This window comes from Phalacrocorax aristotelis, chromosome 5 (assembly GCF_949628215.1).
Source record: "Phalacrocorax aristotelis chromosome 5, bGulAri2.1, whole genome shotgun sequence".
In the NCBI taxonomy this organism is placed as follows: Eukaryota; Metazoa; Chordata; class Aves; order Suliformes; family Phalacrocoracidae; genus Phalacrocorax; species Phalacrocorax aristotelis.
The window spans coordinates 27,620,453-27,637,226 of NC_134280.1; positions in this window are offsets into that span (position 1 = coordinate 27,620,453).

Genomic DNA, 16,774 nt, shown 5'->3' on the forward strand with positions numbered 1-16,774 from the left:
TATCTGCTGCATATCTTCTCCTGTAGCATTTTAAAGAGATCTGAAATAAGCATCAGCTAAGCCAGCCTATCTCTGTTGCTTTGAGGGAATGTGATGTCTCCATCTGTATTTATGTTCCAAACGGAGAGTGCTGCAGCCCATAAGACTTATCTGACTCAGGTCCTGTGGCTGAAATAGGAGAGCCAAGTGCTTGGTGAAGGGAGGCATTTTTTAGCTCCTGGCATTTCTGATAAAGACCCAATTATTTCAAAACCTCTGGCAGGGGTTTTGTCTTTGGAGGAGAATTTTTCTTTACCTCTGCTCTAGGTTAGCTGCCAGCCAGCTTCTAGACCTGTGAAGAGGCAGAGGTCAGTTGGGCTCTTCATAATATGGGAAGTCATTGGCAAGGTAGTGGCACCAAGGATCCTGCTGGGAGCTGGGGCACAGCATCCTTCTCTGCCCATATAACCAACGGTCACTCTTATCGGGTGGAAGCATTAGTTCCTATATTTTGCAGGGCAATATGCTACATTCACTGAGGCCTTCCTCTGAGCAGCTGGAGGGAGAAGGAAAGGGCTTCTCTTTGCTTCTGCCTCCTGATTAATTTAAAAAGTAGCTTGCATCCTTTTTTAATCTTCAGTTCCTTTTAGCTGCTCTCCCTCTCTGGAATTAGTTGGCAAGTCCTAGAAGTAAAAGCCACTGTGACTATTGCTGGTGTTTTTTTTGCCTGCACAAAAGGAGGCAGGAGAGAGAGGCAGGTCTGAAATTTTCACTGTTTCTCCTTTAATTTTCTCTTGCACTGAGGAAGAAGATTCAGGAGACCAAACTGAATTAATCTGTCTTAGGGGTACATTGAGGCACTATATCATAGGTAAATACATGCTGGACCCACTTAAATGCCCTTTATGGTGAGAAATAAAGCTGCAGCCTGCTGCTTAAAGCTTTATCTGCAATTGCCTTCGTTCCCCTTGTGTGTCCCTCTAACACAAGAGCAGGCTGAAAAAAATATGGAAGGAAGCCACATATTTTGCCTTCAAAAGGCAAGTGTAAATGTTGTCATAGTAACACAGGAAAGCAGAATGCTACTCTATAAAGGTAGGGTGGGGAAATGAGGGAGGGAAGGAGAATTAGGGGTTTACAGAACACATGAAAAATGACAGTTCTAGGATGAGTAAATGAACAGAAATTTGCCATGTGACATCTTTAGCTAGTTGCAGGAAAGTTTGTGTCTAAACCACAAGCAATTCCAGTGAACTAGGTCACAGCTAAATAAATTAGAATCTTTTCACCTTCTTTGTCTTATGTGACAGAAATCATGATAAACCAGGGGTCAGACAGACCCTGAGCTTATCCAGGCCTATTACCAGAAAAAGAGACTGATGACTCACAGTATCTTTCTTTTTTATAAGCAGTTTGTGACATGCCATAGCATCATCAGGGTTTGAAAGATTCCACTGAAACTGCTAAATATTAGATATTAAAAAGAGAGAGAGCTCAGGGCGGCAGATGTTAGCATGTCTATCTCACACTAGACCCTTTTGTTGTGAAGGCTTTCTTTTGATTATGTCTTCTCTGGTGATGTAAAAGATGGCTGATTCTGGTGTCCTGAAGGCTGAGTTTTTAGTAGTTACATCAGGGAACTTTCAGTAAGAGAACGGAAAACCAGGAAGGAAGAATAAAATAAATACACTTGTAATGACATTTAAAACATTCCTCAACAATTTTGTTCTCACCCATTAAGAAAAAGTTGTGTCTATTTCCAAACACAGTTCAAATTATCCTACTGCTTTAAATGCTTTGTGTATATCTGTTTGTGTAGGTGGTGCATCAGGGTGCTGCGGACTTGAGAAGCTGCCGTCATCAAAGCCAAGGAGACAGGAAAGAGCCCACAGCCTTTTGGTGATCGGCAGATTCAGTCACTTAAATGCTGAGCCCAAAGCTGAAGCCTGAGCAGGGTCTGCTTCACAGAACTACGTGAGTGCCATCGGAAACTTTTTTCATTTTAGCTTGTCATTTAAAGATGCCTACCATCTGAGGAGGATTCATTCCCAGGACTTTATATAACACGCAAAGTACTGTGAAAGGAATATTTTTAATGTATCTGCAGTTTGCTTTAGTATCACAGAGTGAGAAGAATGTCTTAATTAACTTGCTTTCCCCCATTCCTGTAGCCTGTACTATAGGTACAGATACTACTATTCAAGAGGGAACAGAAGGTTGCATTTTCATTTGGAGTTGGCAAGTGGCACATCATTTCCTGATGTATGAAGGTGAAAAGCTGTATAAAAATAGAAAAATGTCTATCTGCCATATTTACAAGAATAAAATGCTGTTGCTAAATGCCTTGAAAACAAAGAGAAAGAAATGTAAAGAATGTCTATGTAAAGAAATCTTTCGGGCAGCTTTTTTGTCCGCCAGTATTTCTGTCTTTCTGATGGATTTCTGCAGGTCTCTCCTTTTAAAACAACAGCTGTAAGAGGATCTGAAAGACCCACAAGAATCTCTCCAGACACTCCTCTTGTCCTCTACAAAGGCCAGTCTCCCCATAAGTAACAGATAACCATAAAAGCAGGGAAACAAAGTTGCCAGCAGCCAGGGTACTGCAGGTGTTCGTCTCTCGGTTTACAAGTATTGGCTTACGGTGGTGATGGCTGGAGATCAAAGAAGTATTACGGAAGCAAAACTAACACAATGAAAGTCAAGTGCAAAAAGTATTAGTACAGGAGTCTTCTCAGTCCCTTTCACGAATGTGATGGTGGTTGTAAAACCACACATGGTGTAAGAAGTCAGGAGCTCTGTTCTCCTAGCAGAAAAGAACCATTACCAGGTTCCCAACAAAACCAAGAATTTACTGTCTCCCCCTTTTTGCCTATATAAACAAATCAATTTTTCACTAGCAGTAACACAGATCAAAGGAATTAATTGTTGCTTAATTATTGCCTAGTGTGGCCAGATACCAGTTTTCAATCCTGTCCTGGATCATAAACACAAAATAGGCATTCGTATCATTCACCCACCACAAGTCTAGGCACTGCACCCTTTGGAGTGCCTTATTTGTTACGTTCAGTGGTACTGGATGCAAACAAGCTCTTGTTTCCCAGGGAGCATGCAGACCTAGTGACGGGACAGGCCCTGCAGCTCTAAGCCAGTTTTTATAGCAAAGTACAACCCTAGAAAGCCTTTCTCTCCCAAGTCACCCTATGACAACAATGTTGGTGGGTGTTCAGGTCGATCCTAACTGAATTCCTGTACACATAAATAAACTGTAACCAGTGTGCTCTCTCGCTCACCAGGACATTCCTGCTTCTGAACTCCTGATTTGTGGTTCTTTCTAATGAAAAAACTTGCTTGCATTTTAAACGGTTGCCAGCCCCTTTGGGTATGTGCAGGCCTGGAGCATCTTGCTGTTGGTCAGGGAAATTAGAAACGATGCCTCATGGCCACAGGGGAAGGCTTTCTGACACTTTCACAGGTAGAAAGAGCAAAAAAAAAAGAAAAAAAAAAGAAAACACAACAAGGAGAAGTGAAAAACAAAACAACCCTCTGCTGCTCCCTCACCCTCTGCTGCTCCCTCTGCTCTAGCCTCAGATTGTCCCACTTGGTTGCCATTTAAATATTGAGCAAGGTTGTGAGTAAGTTGTTTAATATGAACTATTTAGTCCCCCAGATTGTACAGTTTTGAACTTTGGAATTACAAATTTCAAACAGGGTTTTTATCAGTTTATTCTTAATTCTGAATCTTGTGCAAGAAAGTAGATTATTTTAAAAGCTCTTTAAAACAAAGAAAGGGTTTTTTTTAAGAGCACTGGAAGTGGAATCACAGCAAACTAAGGGTTTTTTTAAGAATGTCATCTTGGGTTCCCAACCTACAGCCACATGCATAGGGGAATCTGTGGCAGGTAGGTAAGGGTGGCTATCAGAAATCATAGCTGTATCCATGTATGTTTATGACTTTGGAAACATGATCGTGTGGAAGGAATGTGTCTTTTCAAGAAATACAGGTTAAAAATATTTCTAAAATTGTGAAAGAAACTAGTCTTAGAACCATAATTGCAAGGCTGAAGCAGAGAAAGAAAAGCAAGACTGTGACATACAGAACCCTATGGAGGAGGAAATTCCTCGGCAGTGTAAAGCAAACACATTTTAAGGCTGCTCCTTGCTTGTAGCAAATGAGTGCTCTGGCCACTCGAGCAGACTGTGCTGTCTGTACTCCTAGTTGCCATGTGGTCCCACAGTCCATCTGGAGTACCAGCACAGAGTGGCACAAAACCATTGGGAGTCTTGTATGCAGTGAAAGGACAGAGCACTGGAGGAACTACAGAAGTGTTTGGAGCTCAGCAGCTCCTGCAGTCCCAAGCCAGCCTCGCTGGACAGAATAAGCGAGAGAAAATCCACTCCTGCCCCATTAGCTACATGAGTCTTAACTGCTTTCTCTTGTAGAGGTATGAAATATCTTTGTAAAAAAAGCAAGTTCAGATTGCTACATATAAACATATATGTGATACCTTTATGAAATATTCAAAATATGATGCGCTGGTCTATGGTCTGATCTGTGTGTGTATTTGAAAGCCTTTTCCATGCTTTGGTTCGGGTACTGAACATTTCTGACAGTTTGTTTGAGGTAAACAGAGCCAATCTGTCAGCATGATTCACTACCAGCACATCTGATAAGTATGACTTAACTTGCAGCAGGCTTGTATGTTTTTAAAGCACTTGCCTGCTTTGCAGTTAGCAAATTGTGGGGCAAAGCAAACACAAAAAGAGATAACAAAAGGAATGATGGATCTGATCACATTACAAAGGAAGCGGGATGATGAAGAGATTGCTTTACCTAGCTCAGACACCTGGAAAGCAGAGCGTGGGTCTCAGCTGCATCAGAAGTGTGATCCAGAAGCCCCATGCTGTGCACAGGCACTGTAACAAGAGGCTGTCATCACATACTGTCCCACATTCCCTTTTATATGGATTTCCCTGATTAAGTTTCTGTTTTGACAGCTTTTGAACAGTAACAGCTTTCTCTTTTTCCCTCTGAATTTCCTCCTTCGAAAGGTGCAAATTGCGGTTTTTCTGTGGCCCGTTAGAGGTGCAAATAAGCACAACGTAGCCAAATTAGGATGGTCTTGAAGCAGTAAAATATCAGGGCTGAATCCTGTTGAAAGATAATATCTATATATTGATGAGCTGGGGCTAAATGGTGGGAAATATATGTGTGAATTTTTTGGGGTAGATCTGCATTTGCATGGCCTGGGACCTTGGCAAAGTCAAGGACAGGGAAGGCACAAGCAACCTAAAGATGGTTAAATTCTGGGAATGAAATAGCTTTTGGTGGCAATTGCTACAAGAAAATAATGTTTGTGTCCTTGCTTCACTTGGAGAGGGCCAAGTCAATGCCTCGCAGCGTAAAAGGTAACAGGTGTAACTCTACTTGCTTCTGAACTTACTTTGACTTCTCATTCTTACTATTAGAGATTCTGTGCCTGATTCAAGCACCACAACACGTACCTGCTGTTACATGGAACAGAAAACCACTTCCTTGACTACAATTTATTGCTGTTTATCACAAGCACACATAAAACTATCATTACTGTATTACAATGTCTTGGTGCTGAAGGCAGAAAAAAGAAGCAGAACCACATTTTCTTCTGTATTTTCTTTAAAGACTATCATGGAAATAGGCTAAAATAAATTTATGAGTTTGTGCATCTTTGTTTCTATTCCTTCACATCACCAAAATGAAATCAATACTGGTTAGAATTTCATAAGAACGCGTGTATTCTGATCTGCACTAGTTTAGAGACAAATAGTCCAACACAACACATCCAGCTACATGCTATACATGCTATTTTCACTTGCATGAAGGCAGAAAAAAATCACCTTTCAGGGTGAAAGTCTTGTTGTTTAGCTGCAAATAGAAGAGAACATTTGTTTTTGACTGAAAGGAACACCTTCTTTTCCATTTCCATAGCAAGAAGAGCAAGAGTTTCTTTTGTTACACAGTTAAAAAGGGCTGTTTTGCCCACACCTTGAAAAAAACAGAGCCTTTCTGTAGTATGCCTGCTGACAGAACTGAAGGAAGCCTGATCGAAAAGTAAGTCAACTGATTTTTTGTGTTTTTCAAATCACTGCCATATTCATTTTGCCTTGATTTTATTGGAAAGTTTACCATCTTATTAGGACACCTGAAAGAATTGTAAAAACTGTATGAAAATGGACAAAATTGCAGGCACATGAACCCTTCTTTAGGTTCGTTTTAACCTCATGCTGGTGTGCGTGAACATAGGTCATTTTCGCTTGCTATTTTTAGTTGGTCTAACAAGAGATACTGGCTCTGCCTGCGAACAAACCCTGCTTCTCCTGAATTAGCAGACTATCATGGCTGATTGTAACCCCATTACTACTATGGGAATTTTATTACAGGGCTGTAAAGTCCTTTCTGTGGCATCGAGGTGCCCCTTTTTCCCTACTCAGAGTGGGAAGCCAACGGGGCTGAGGCTGGACTAATTGTATGCAGGAGCCTGTTAAGTTTCCAGTGTAAACACATAGGAGAGTTTTTGCAAGCAAAAGCTGCTGCTTGCAGCTTAGCAAAATAAAGCTGTGAGAGGAGAAAAAAGAAATCCACGTCATGTATTTTAAGAGTTCCTTCCCATTTCTAGTTCTTACATGATATACAAGATATAGTAGGCTTTGTTTTAGAAGAGGGCTGTATTTTTACCATTTACAGTCACAGATATAACCTAGCGACAATATATTACTATTTACCTCAGTCATTTCATTCAGCCTTTTGCAACAGTTCTGGCTACTCCCATATCCTCTTATTTCAGTGAGCTGTGGACTTCAGTGGTTAACTGGGACCCTTTAGGTATTTTTAACATTCACACTTCTCTTTCCTTTCAAAATGCTGAATGGAAAAACGAGCACTGGGCTATGTTTAAAATTAAGTTTTAAAATCCAAATAATGTAAAGTAAATGAAATTAAAAGTTACCATTTACCAGTGTGTATTTGATTGCATCATTTTAACATTACTGTAGCAGAAGTGAAGTACAAAAGAGGAACTCCCTCTGCAGAAACGTGCCCTTATACATGCATGATGCACCCAAATGGTTTGTAGTAGAAAGCCTCAAATACACCAAATCTTTTGAATTAACAAAGGATTTCTTCTGTTTGATTGTTTTTCTTTTCCCTCCCTGGCTTAAAAAACTTCAGCTCATCACTTTGTAGAGATTAGATACAAGTGGGGCAAAATGTTGGTTTTGCTAAGGGTGCTTTTCTGTGAGCAGAGATGTCCCAGCTGACATAATTTCATAGACAAGAGAGGAAATTCTGCTGGGTCCGCTGGCTTGGAAACTGTTATTTAATTTTTGTCTTTTGTTCATTTTAAGTCTGTCTTGGGTAATCCAGTTCTGCAGCCTGACACAAACTTCCAGTGCCACCAGGTTACAGAGCGTCACGTGACATAATACATTTTGACACATCCAGATGTAATGCGATGCACATGTCACAAGAAATAAAGCAAAGTAGAGGCATTTAACTTTTGTTCTCCTCGATGGACTTGTAAATAACTACAGGTGGGTGAGTCTTTCCTCATACATGCCCCCATTCCTGCTAAGGGAATAGAGGAGCTGCAGGTAGCCATGAGCAGTGGCAGGCTGTAGGACATCCTGCATGACTGCTATGTTTTTACAGCAATAACTTTCATACAGCCCAGCAAGCCCTGTCACACGTATTTAACTGGGTGCCACACAACTGTGTGCATTGTATTAGACTGAGGTTGAGTCTGATGAGTTCTCCTCCTTTGTGTTCTTTACAGCGAAGTCAGACAGGACATGACCAGACTGATTTTAACTCCCCTCTGTAGACAGCTGTGACTGCAGTATGGCCAAGCAGGCACGGCGATAGCCAGCACCCAGCAGACGAGTTGCTGCTGCCCTTGCTGGATGCAGCAACACCTTTGGGCATGTCTCTAGCTCAGCTGGAGGTGTCCTGGGGGTTGCTGGGGCGGGGGGAGGAAGGGAGGCATGGGGCAGGCACACTTTAGTTGCTCTCTAGTCGATGCTGCCCCAAGCAATAAATAAGTAGTTTCAGCACTCTGTGTTGCTTCCTGCCATGTAGCAAAACCAACAGGAGAGTATTAAGATGGGAAAACTTCTAAACATTTTTTTTCTTCAGGTAAGAAGCATTACTCAAGGTTGAGAGCCAGAGATGAGAACGGCCAGATAGGTGCACTGCAGTATTATTCTCTTTAGTAGAAAAAGTGAGGCAAAATAAACCTTTGGCAGCATTTGAAACTTATTACTGACCTTACAAGTGCTGACAATATAAAAAAAAATATACTGTAAAGGGTGAATTTGCTATATTTGTTGCTTACTGAACAAACCAACATTTGTGGGGCGGGAGGAGCTTTTTCTTTAGCTTTGAAGGCAGATAGCACAACCAACAGCATGACTGGTAGTCAAATGATTTAATCCACTTTCCTTCCCCCGTCTGGGTACTGAGATATAAAGCTGAATCTATCAGTAAGTGAAGCTGACAATTTCTGTTCTTAGGTGGCTGCACTGAAGCAGAACTCTGTGGGAAAGTGGTCCCTGCCGCAGCTCTGTGCCTCCTCCAGGGCTCTCCGGTAATTTCGGCAGTCTTCTTCCACACAAACTGACAACTGTCACACTTTCAACTTAAGTATGTATAGGTGCAATGAGAAAGACCATTACTTTTTCAGACTGAAGGTTTACCTGCTAATGCTACCTGAGCAATGCCATTCTACAGTTTCCTCCTGCTGGTGCAAGCAGACAGTGCTGCATAGACAGACACCAAGACAGTTTCATTCATAAGACTGATACCACGCCTGAATCATATGGAAATTATCTATTTTAGGTGGTGGTTTTGTTGTTTGCTTTGTTTTAAAAGCAGAAAAAGGCAAGCATATTAATTGCTGTACAATGAATGACGTTTTCTCAACTGTGCAGATGTAGGGAGGATTTTTTAATTGCAAAAAGTGATACTTCAGTGCTGTATCCTGCATCAATCTGATATTAAATTTTACAGTTTATCCTTCAGCAATAAGTCAGTCACTTAAACTGAAGAAAAAGGGTAAGATTTTCACTGGGACTGAGATTCTGAGTTGTTGTGATTCCAGGTTCAGAGCTGAGAGTTGTACGTTACTTCATGTCAAGCACCTTAGGGATTTTGAAAGTTTTTTGAAGAGTCTTTTCTCTCTTTTATTCTGCATAGAAAATCTTGTTCTTTGTTTGAATGACTTTTTTAAAGCACTGTTTTCCTGGGACCTCCTGCATGTCTGATTTTCAGTTAACTTTGCTTTTAACTAGGTTTTTTAACCAACATCTTAAGCCATTACTTTAGAGATGTTATACTACAGTGACTCAGAACAGAAGATAGCTAGTTACCCTAACCATTTCTCTCAAACAGGTTTTGATATTTTTCTTGGAAACATAAATCACTTGATCTGGTTGGTCTTTGTACATTTGGGGAAAAAATATGCATAAATACACGTGCATATATATACATGTATTTGCATAAGCAAACCCTCTGCCCCCTGTGTTTTCCCGTTCCTGAGCAAAGGACATTGTCCTGAGGTCAATGGACTCCGAGTCTTTCCCTCAGATGTTATCAGCTCCACATCGGGTATTTGAGTTGCAGGGAAGAGATGTGATGCTCTTCTCTCAGAAGAGAGCTCAGACAGTAGATCTGCTTCTCACCAGCCCTGCTGGTTTGTGGTGCCAAGCTTATCTATACAGGTAAACTCATCTGTATGGGCACAGGGAGGGTATGGAACAGCCACTTTTGAATGCATACACACATATGCATGTACTCACAGAATAAGCCCTAACCTTTAACAAAAGGCATAGGGAATCTTCATCAGTCTTTTCCGTATTCTGCCTCTAGTCTGCTGTTGATCTGAGCTAGGTAACCAGTTTTATTCTATATGATTAAATGTTTTGATGATACTGTAGGGGAATGAATTAAAAAATTATATGTTTTGAAGATAATTTTTGTAATAAATTCAAACCAGCCTAACTAATTCCACTGAAGAAAGAAAACTTGTCAACAGAAATGCAATGATCAGTATGAAAGCCTGATGAATGACCCGTAGGCCCAGGAAAAATTACCTAACTGTATATAAAACTTTGGAAACAAGGTTTTTGGAAAAACCCAGGAGAAGGACAATTCCTGTAGAAAGGATTTTATTTTTACACAGGAAGTAACATTAGCCTGTAAATCTCAGCTCTGCTCTCAGAAATGTTTCCCATATGGATCCGAAGACATTTTAATTTCCATATGTCCTGAGATAATTCCTCAGCCTCTGATCCCGCAGCAATCCAGGATATCAGATACAGCACAGCCAAATGTTAGATGGGATTTTTATACATTTCTGTCTTGTGAAATGCTTCAAGGGAACTTCTATCTAACAATTCCAATGTATTCCTTTGCTCCAAATGCATTTCCATTTAATTTAGAGTACCAACTTATTTCTGGATTGAAGTCGTTCCTACGTTACTCAAGGAAGCATTTCAAAGCTCATAGATGAAATTTTATTAAACTTGTGCTTTCAAAAGTATATCGTCCTTTGAGGTTTTGGCAGGAAATTGATAAGCTTAAATAATCTTAGAACCTTTTTGTAGAAAACTATGTTTTGAATGATGAAACATGAACACCAATGCTACAACTTTCATTTATAAGGAAGATGATCTTCACAGGATTTTAAATGAAATCAATGCCTGTCAAAATTCACCATGCTTAACCTATAGAATATGAATTACTAAATTATTTTGAATAAACCTGCAAAACTGCTCATTAAAAATGTAAACATAGAAAGATGTGCAGTTCAGTTCATAAAATGATAAATATATTCTCTTCTTTCAAAAAGATGTTCTGGGCTGATATCAGATTTGCTAATTTGGTAACAGATCTGAGTTATTCCTGGAACTCTCTTTTAGGAAGAGAGGTTTATATTTTGATGGACAGTGTCACAGCTGTTGAGATAAAAAATTGAAAATCTGCCAGACCCAGCTTTGGCAGTTTGTACAATGTGAATCAGGGTAGAGTTCAAACAATCTTAGGATATGTGCCATAACCATAATCTGAGACCTCTTGATAGTCATACGAGAGAATGAGTTAGCAGAGGATACTGGGGAAAAGGTGGCATTTAAACAAATGGAGATGAACGGTGATAGTTTCCCATTAGGCAGCTGTAGAAGTCTAGCAGCCGGCACATGGTGTAAAAAGATGAATTTGTATTTTGAACATCCAAAATCAAAGCAAACTCAAAGGTAAGAGTTAACATTAGACAGCTATACAGCACAGGTGTTTTTCAGCACTGAAATCTGGAGCAAGTTCTTAGTTTCACCAGAGCTCTTTTCAAGAATGTGAGAACCATCCTCATGTAATAAGGCATTCAAACCCATAAAGAAATCAGCACAAAACCTAGTAATTAATGGACATAATTCATTGAAACCAAACAGTGATAAAATTCTCCACTAAACAAGGAGTGACTTTCTTGCCAGTCTGTGCTCTTTTGGAAGGAATCGGAGCATGTCCAAATGTTTCCTGGAACCTTTGCCTGCTTCATCTGCTGCTTTGTAGTTTGAGAGGAGCCTGTTGTCTCTTTTGCCTTTTTATTTATCTAGTCATTGAGAAAATGAGAGCAGTAACTCCAGAAACAATAATTTCATTTTTCAGTCATTGATGTGTTTATTCATCTATTTTCTGCTCTTGAACTCAAGATGTCTTTTAATAATATGTGTTTTTTAAAAGTGGAATGCTTCAGGTATATTGTCCCCAGTGCAGATTCCTCTCCAAGCAGAGAGAAGCCTCAGGGGTGTAAACAGCAAAGACTTCTCCTGTACATAGAAGCATCTGGTTTCTCCACAGGTTCCCAAGGCAGTTCTGTTCATGGCCCTGGATGTGCCCTTGGGCCTGTTGTGTGATTAAGCCACAGATGGTTGTCTGGGCTCCTTTAGCCTCCTGGTTACAATTTCTGTTAGAGTATCCTGGATTCTGAGGAATTTATATACTTTGGAAAAGAAGATATGGTTCAATTTGCTTTCAGGGTATCTATTTTGTTAAAATAAATATATACACTAAAGGGTGCAGTTATAGTCTTCTTAACAGGCCTTCAGGAGCTGACCCACTGCGGCCAAAGGATGTACAGCTACATTTAGCACATGGAAGAGATGACGTCAACAGGGAGAGTTAAACCATGTTCATGTTCAGCTTCTGTGTGTTTCTCTTTGGGTCAGATATGTGATATGGCCTGTCCAAACTGTGCTGTGCAGAAGAGTTAGGGTACTCTTTGCTCACGCATAGTAGTCAGTTGTACCTCTGCAATTCCAGGGTCTTTGTCTTCATCAAGACTGCGGTAAAGGCTGAAGAAAAGGGGCAGGTCAGCTTGATGAAAGACAGCTGGACTTTTTCAAAACCTCAGGAAATGTTTGCTTGAGTTTTTTGTCATGCTTCAAGTTGCAGCCTTAGGGTGGCTGATCAAAAAGGAGCTCAACACATTCATTATACCGTTGTGCACTCTGCTGATAAATATGCAGAGAAATGCTATCTGTTTAATCTATGTGGGCATTCGAACCTTGTGTAATATTTGGAATAAATAAGTGGGCTGCATAAAGATTAATTATTGGTACTGCAGGAAAATAAAGCAATTCTCACAGCAGCTGTTGTAATCTTGGTAGTAAAAGCAGGAGAGTTTGTGCAGATGCTCCAGGCTTGGGAGCCATAGAGGCAGATGTATCAGGAAATACCGATACATGGTTTTGCATATTATCTTCTCACTAATCACAGCTGCAGTAGCACCTAATTTTCTGTCCATCACCCTTTTCTTTCACCACTGTTTCCTGTAGGGCGTCAACACCACCCAGCTTCTCCTTTCTATTAGCTGACAACACCGTACAGTAATGTAGCAGTGCTAACATACATCCACGTCTTTTCAAAAAGAGAATTTTTCTAATTAATCCTTCTTCCTGTGAATAGGACACCAGCAGTCCCCCTATCTTCTGTATTGGGTTCATATCTCAGCTAAAGAAATAAGTTGGGGGTGCTGGTTGTGGTTTGCCAGGGCAAGCAGGACAGAAGCAGCTTGGAACAGAATCTCCTCTGAATTACATAGATTGCATTTGTTTCACAGGTCTGGACAAAGATATCAGTATCAAGAACTTCCAAATGGTGGCATGTGTTGGTCTGGAAATGTATGTATGAGTGGCTACTAATTTCTTTAACTTAGGAAGTTAATATATTATTATTACTATTATTATGATGATGATCATCATCATCATCATTATATTCCTGTAAGCAGACAGGGGCAATTAAATAATCAACAAAATATAATTCCCTATTGGAACAATACTCAACTAATTATTATTTTCCTTACCAACACTAACTGATAACTCATTAAAAGTGTCTCTTGTCAGACATATTCTGCCCTCTTATGCTGATAGAACTTCTCATGATTTCCCATTTGAAAGCGTCTCAGAAAAAGTGTATTTCAAGAGAAAATATTTGGAGATGATGGTCTAAATTAACTCTAATCTCAGGAGAGGGAGGAATTGTAAAAACAAGAAGCATATGGAAGGATTCACAACAAGAGAACAGTAGGAGAGTAGGAAGTGGGGTAGGAAGAGCAGAAGGAGGAAGACTAAGAGGAGGGAGGACAGCTGATCCCTGCCATTGGGTAGAAGTGATTGCCATGCTCTCATCTTGCTCCAAGTTCCCATTTCATTCCTGTGATGACTTCTCACACACTCTGTGTTTTATTCACACATTCTGTAAATAGAAACAGTGTTTAACTCACTTATGGGAAAACATTGAAGAAAAAATGTCTGATCCCCATTTCGTTTTTCTGAGGTGAATTTTCAGAACAGATTATACAAGTTTTAACACCAATGCCTGCCACTACAGTATACAGAAAAGTTAGAGTAAGTAGTGTACTAAGCGACATGACTAATATCTACCACATGCTGTTCATTTTTTCCCTAATGGAAAAAATGAGTACTTGGGAGTTCTTTTTTTCTTTTTTCTTTTTAAATAAACCAGGTCTGTCCTACTGCATCTGTATGAGAGGAGACAGGCCACAGAGCTGCACTTTTCACTTGAGGGGAGGGCAGGGATGTCTGCAGTGACTGTTCCGCTTGGCACAGATTTGTTCTCTAATCTGGGATTACTCCAGAGCAGCTCTGTCTTCTGCATAGGTGAACTTTTGCCCTATGGTAGGGATTTCTGCTGTCAGCCTCAAACCTCTTCCTGAGTTTTACAGAGAGGAAGGGAAGGTGGAGCGAGGGTGATGGGCTCACTGGGAGATGAGTGGTTAGGGAACTACACTCCTCTGCTCTTTATTAATGTTTCCTAAAGACTCATAGTTTCATGGCCAGATGTGTTGCTATTTACCATGCAGCTAGAGAAGACACATATCCAAGATGAGGCCACCATGGGACACACACCCCTGCCAGTCAGAGACAGCAGAAAGTTTTACTTGAATGACTTCTGCAATGATGGATTTAACCACTTACTTATACACATGTATCATTAAAAGATGACGACTGCACCACATCTGCAAAGTCTTCAAGTATTTCCTTCACAATCAGCATCATCTCTCTTTCTGAGGTTCATTTTCAAGCAGCCATTTTTTTTGTTCATTATGTGATCTCGACCAAACACTGAGACTCACTGGGATTGTTGGTATATGAGTATATGATACCTTTTTGCCAAACTGTGTTTACAGGAATATTGCCGGTGTTTGCTGCCATGGCACCTCATGAGCTGCCTTAGGGGCTGCTTGAAGATGTTGATTCAGACTGGAGATCACACTGATCATTGTAGAACTTTTTAAAAATACTCATATGACTAGAGTTAGTGGCAGGTGAGCAGTATACTGAACAAAGCAGCACCTAAGTCACCTGCAGTCACCTAAAATTGGTTTGCTGATTGCTCAGATCTAGTTAAAAGATTATTGAGAGCGAAATGGAGCATAGAACATAACCTTGGAAACCTGGTAACTGTAAAGTATTTTAGAAACTTGAATGCTACTAAGTGAAAGGCAGTTACATTCCTGAAAATGTAATTTTGGTTTTCCTTGTAATCTAAGGATCAGCTATGTCAATGGCTTTGAAAATCAAATTAATGAAAAACAATTTTTAGTTAACTCAGATCTTACCACCTCTGCATGTTGATCCATGTTGACTCCAAGATGCTACTGAGATAGTCTGTAGTGTTGTCATTTGCTGTCTTTCAAGCAAGATAAGTATTAACCTCCCTTGGTTAGTTTGCAAAAATTGCATTTTTGCTGTGTTGTCCTGGATGGTTTTTGCTTACTCTCTGCCTAAATTAGAAACACCATAGGGCATTCAGCAAAGATTCAGCTGGCACCCTCTTCTATCCTAGCACCTTTCGTTGGTGAGTCTTCATGTTGCGGGTTATAGAAACACACATATGTCTTCATGTTTGTCATCTAGCCTAATTGCTTCTCTTAGTAAGGAGTTCAGGTGCTAACTAGGAAGTGGGAGAGTTCTGAGGGCTCTTCCATATCTTTGACATGTCTTCTCACATGGTTTTGGTGAGTGGGAGGATTTTCTCAGCAAAAGGAGGGAGGTTTTGCCTGAAAACTGGTGAGATCTGTGACATTCTATGCAGAAGACCCTTACAGTCACTCAGAGTTAGTCTGCCACGGTCAGATTAGCCCAGGGCCAGACTCTAGCAATCATCTCTATTTGAAAGTTTTTACAGGATAGTTAACAAACTCTAGGCTGATTTAACCTTGCTCAAAATTTTCTGCAGGTTTCATGGGGAAAAATAATTTCACCCTCCTTGATTTCAGTCCTGGCTTATATTCTTTTCATTTGGGAGATCCCTAGATCTCCCCAACAGGGAAGCAGTAAGGCAGCAGAGGTGAGTGGGTTGGAAAGCACTCTTTTCATGTGTGTCTCCACTGTATAAACCTGCCTGATATAATTATTTCCTCATAAGAAATTCTATTCACCATGTTGAAATTAGCTCTTAAACAAAATTACTCACAATAAGCAATTCCTAGATATTTTTTCTCAGGTATTATCATACTGCTCAGCACTAAATCTACAGGAGAGAGCACAGGCCACACCTGAACTGCTACATCATTACCTGAAATGACTTCCAGAAATCAGTGCCTCCAGGAAAAAGATTAACCAAAGTGCCATTTTTTCAGCTCTTTGGATCCATGCTGTTGTCTGTGATGTGTTGGCTAGTCAATGGCTGAAGAGTAGTACTACAAAAACTACATGCCTTTGGAAGATAGCCCATTAAAAAGGCTTTTTATTTTATCAGAAAAGATTGTACTTTTTCTTCTATTCTTTTCAAATGCTTTCTTAAATAAGGATCCTGTAATTAGGTAAATTAATGTAATGCAATGTAGTGGAATACAAAGCCTTAAGTGATGGTCTCAGACTCACAGCCGAAGTCTAAAGTCAGAGACTATATCAGTTTTTATTTCAGAAATTACTAACAGATCAGTTCATGTCTTTCCCAGCTGTAGCTGTGCAGCTGAATGGGGAAAAAACAGATGTTCATAATATGAAAACTTCCTCTGATAGTTCATGAACTCACAAATGTGTATAGTAGGAGAGTAGTCTGTTTCTGTCACAAATGGGAAATACCGCTGTGAAATACAGCTTGAGATCCAGGCCAGAAATTGTTTTACTGCAGAAGAGTTCTAGGGGCACTTCCCAGGACACAGCCAAATCCCAAGATATATGATTGTATATTTTCATTGAGATTGAAGCTGGTATGATTTTGGTTTACAAAAATGTATGT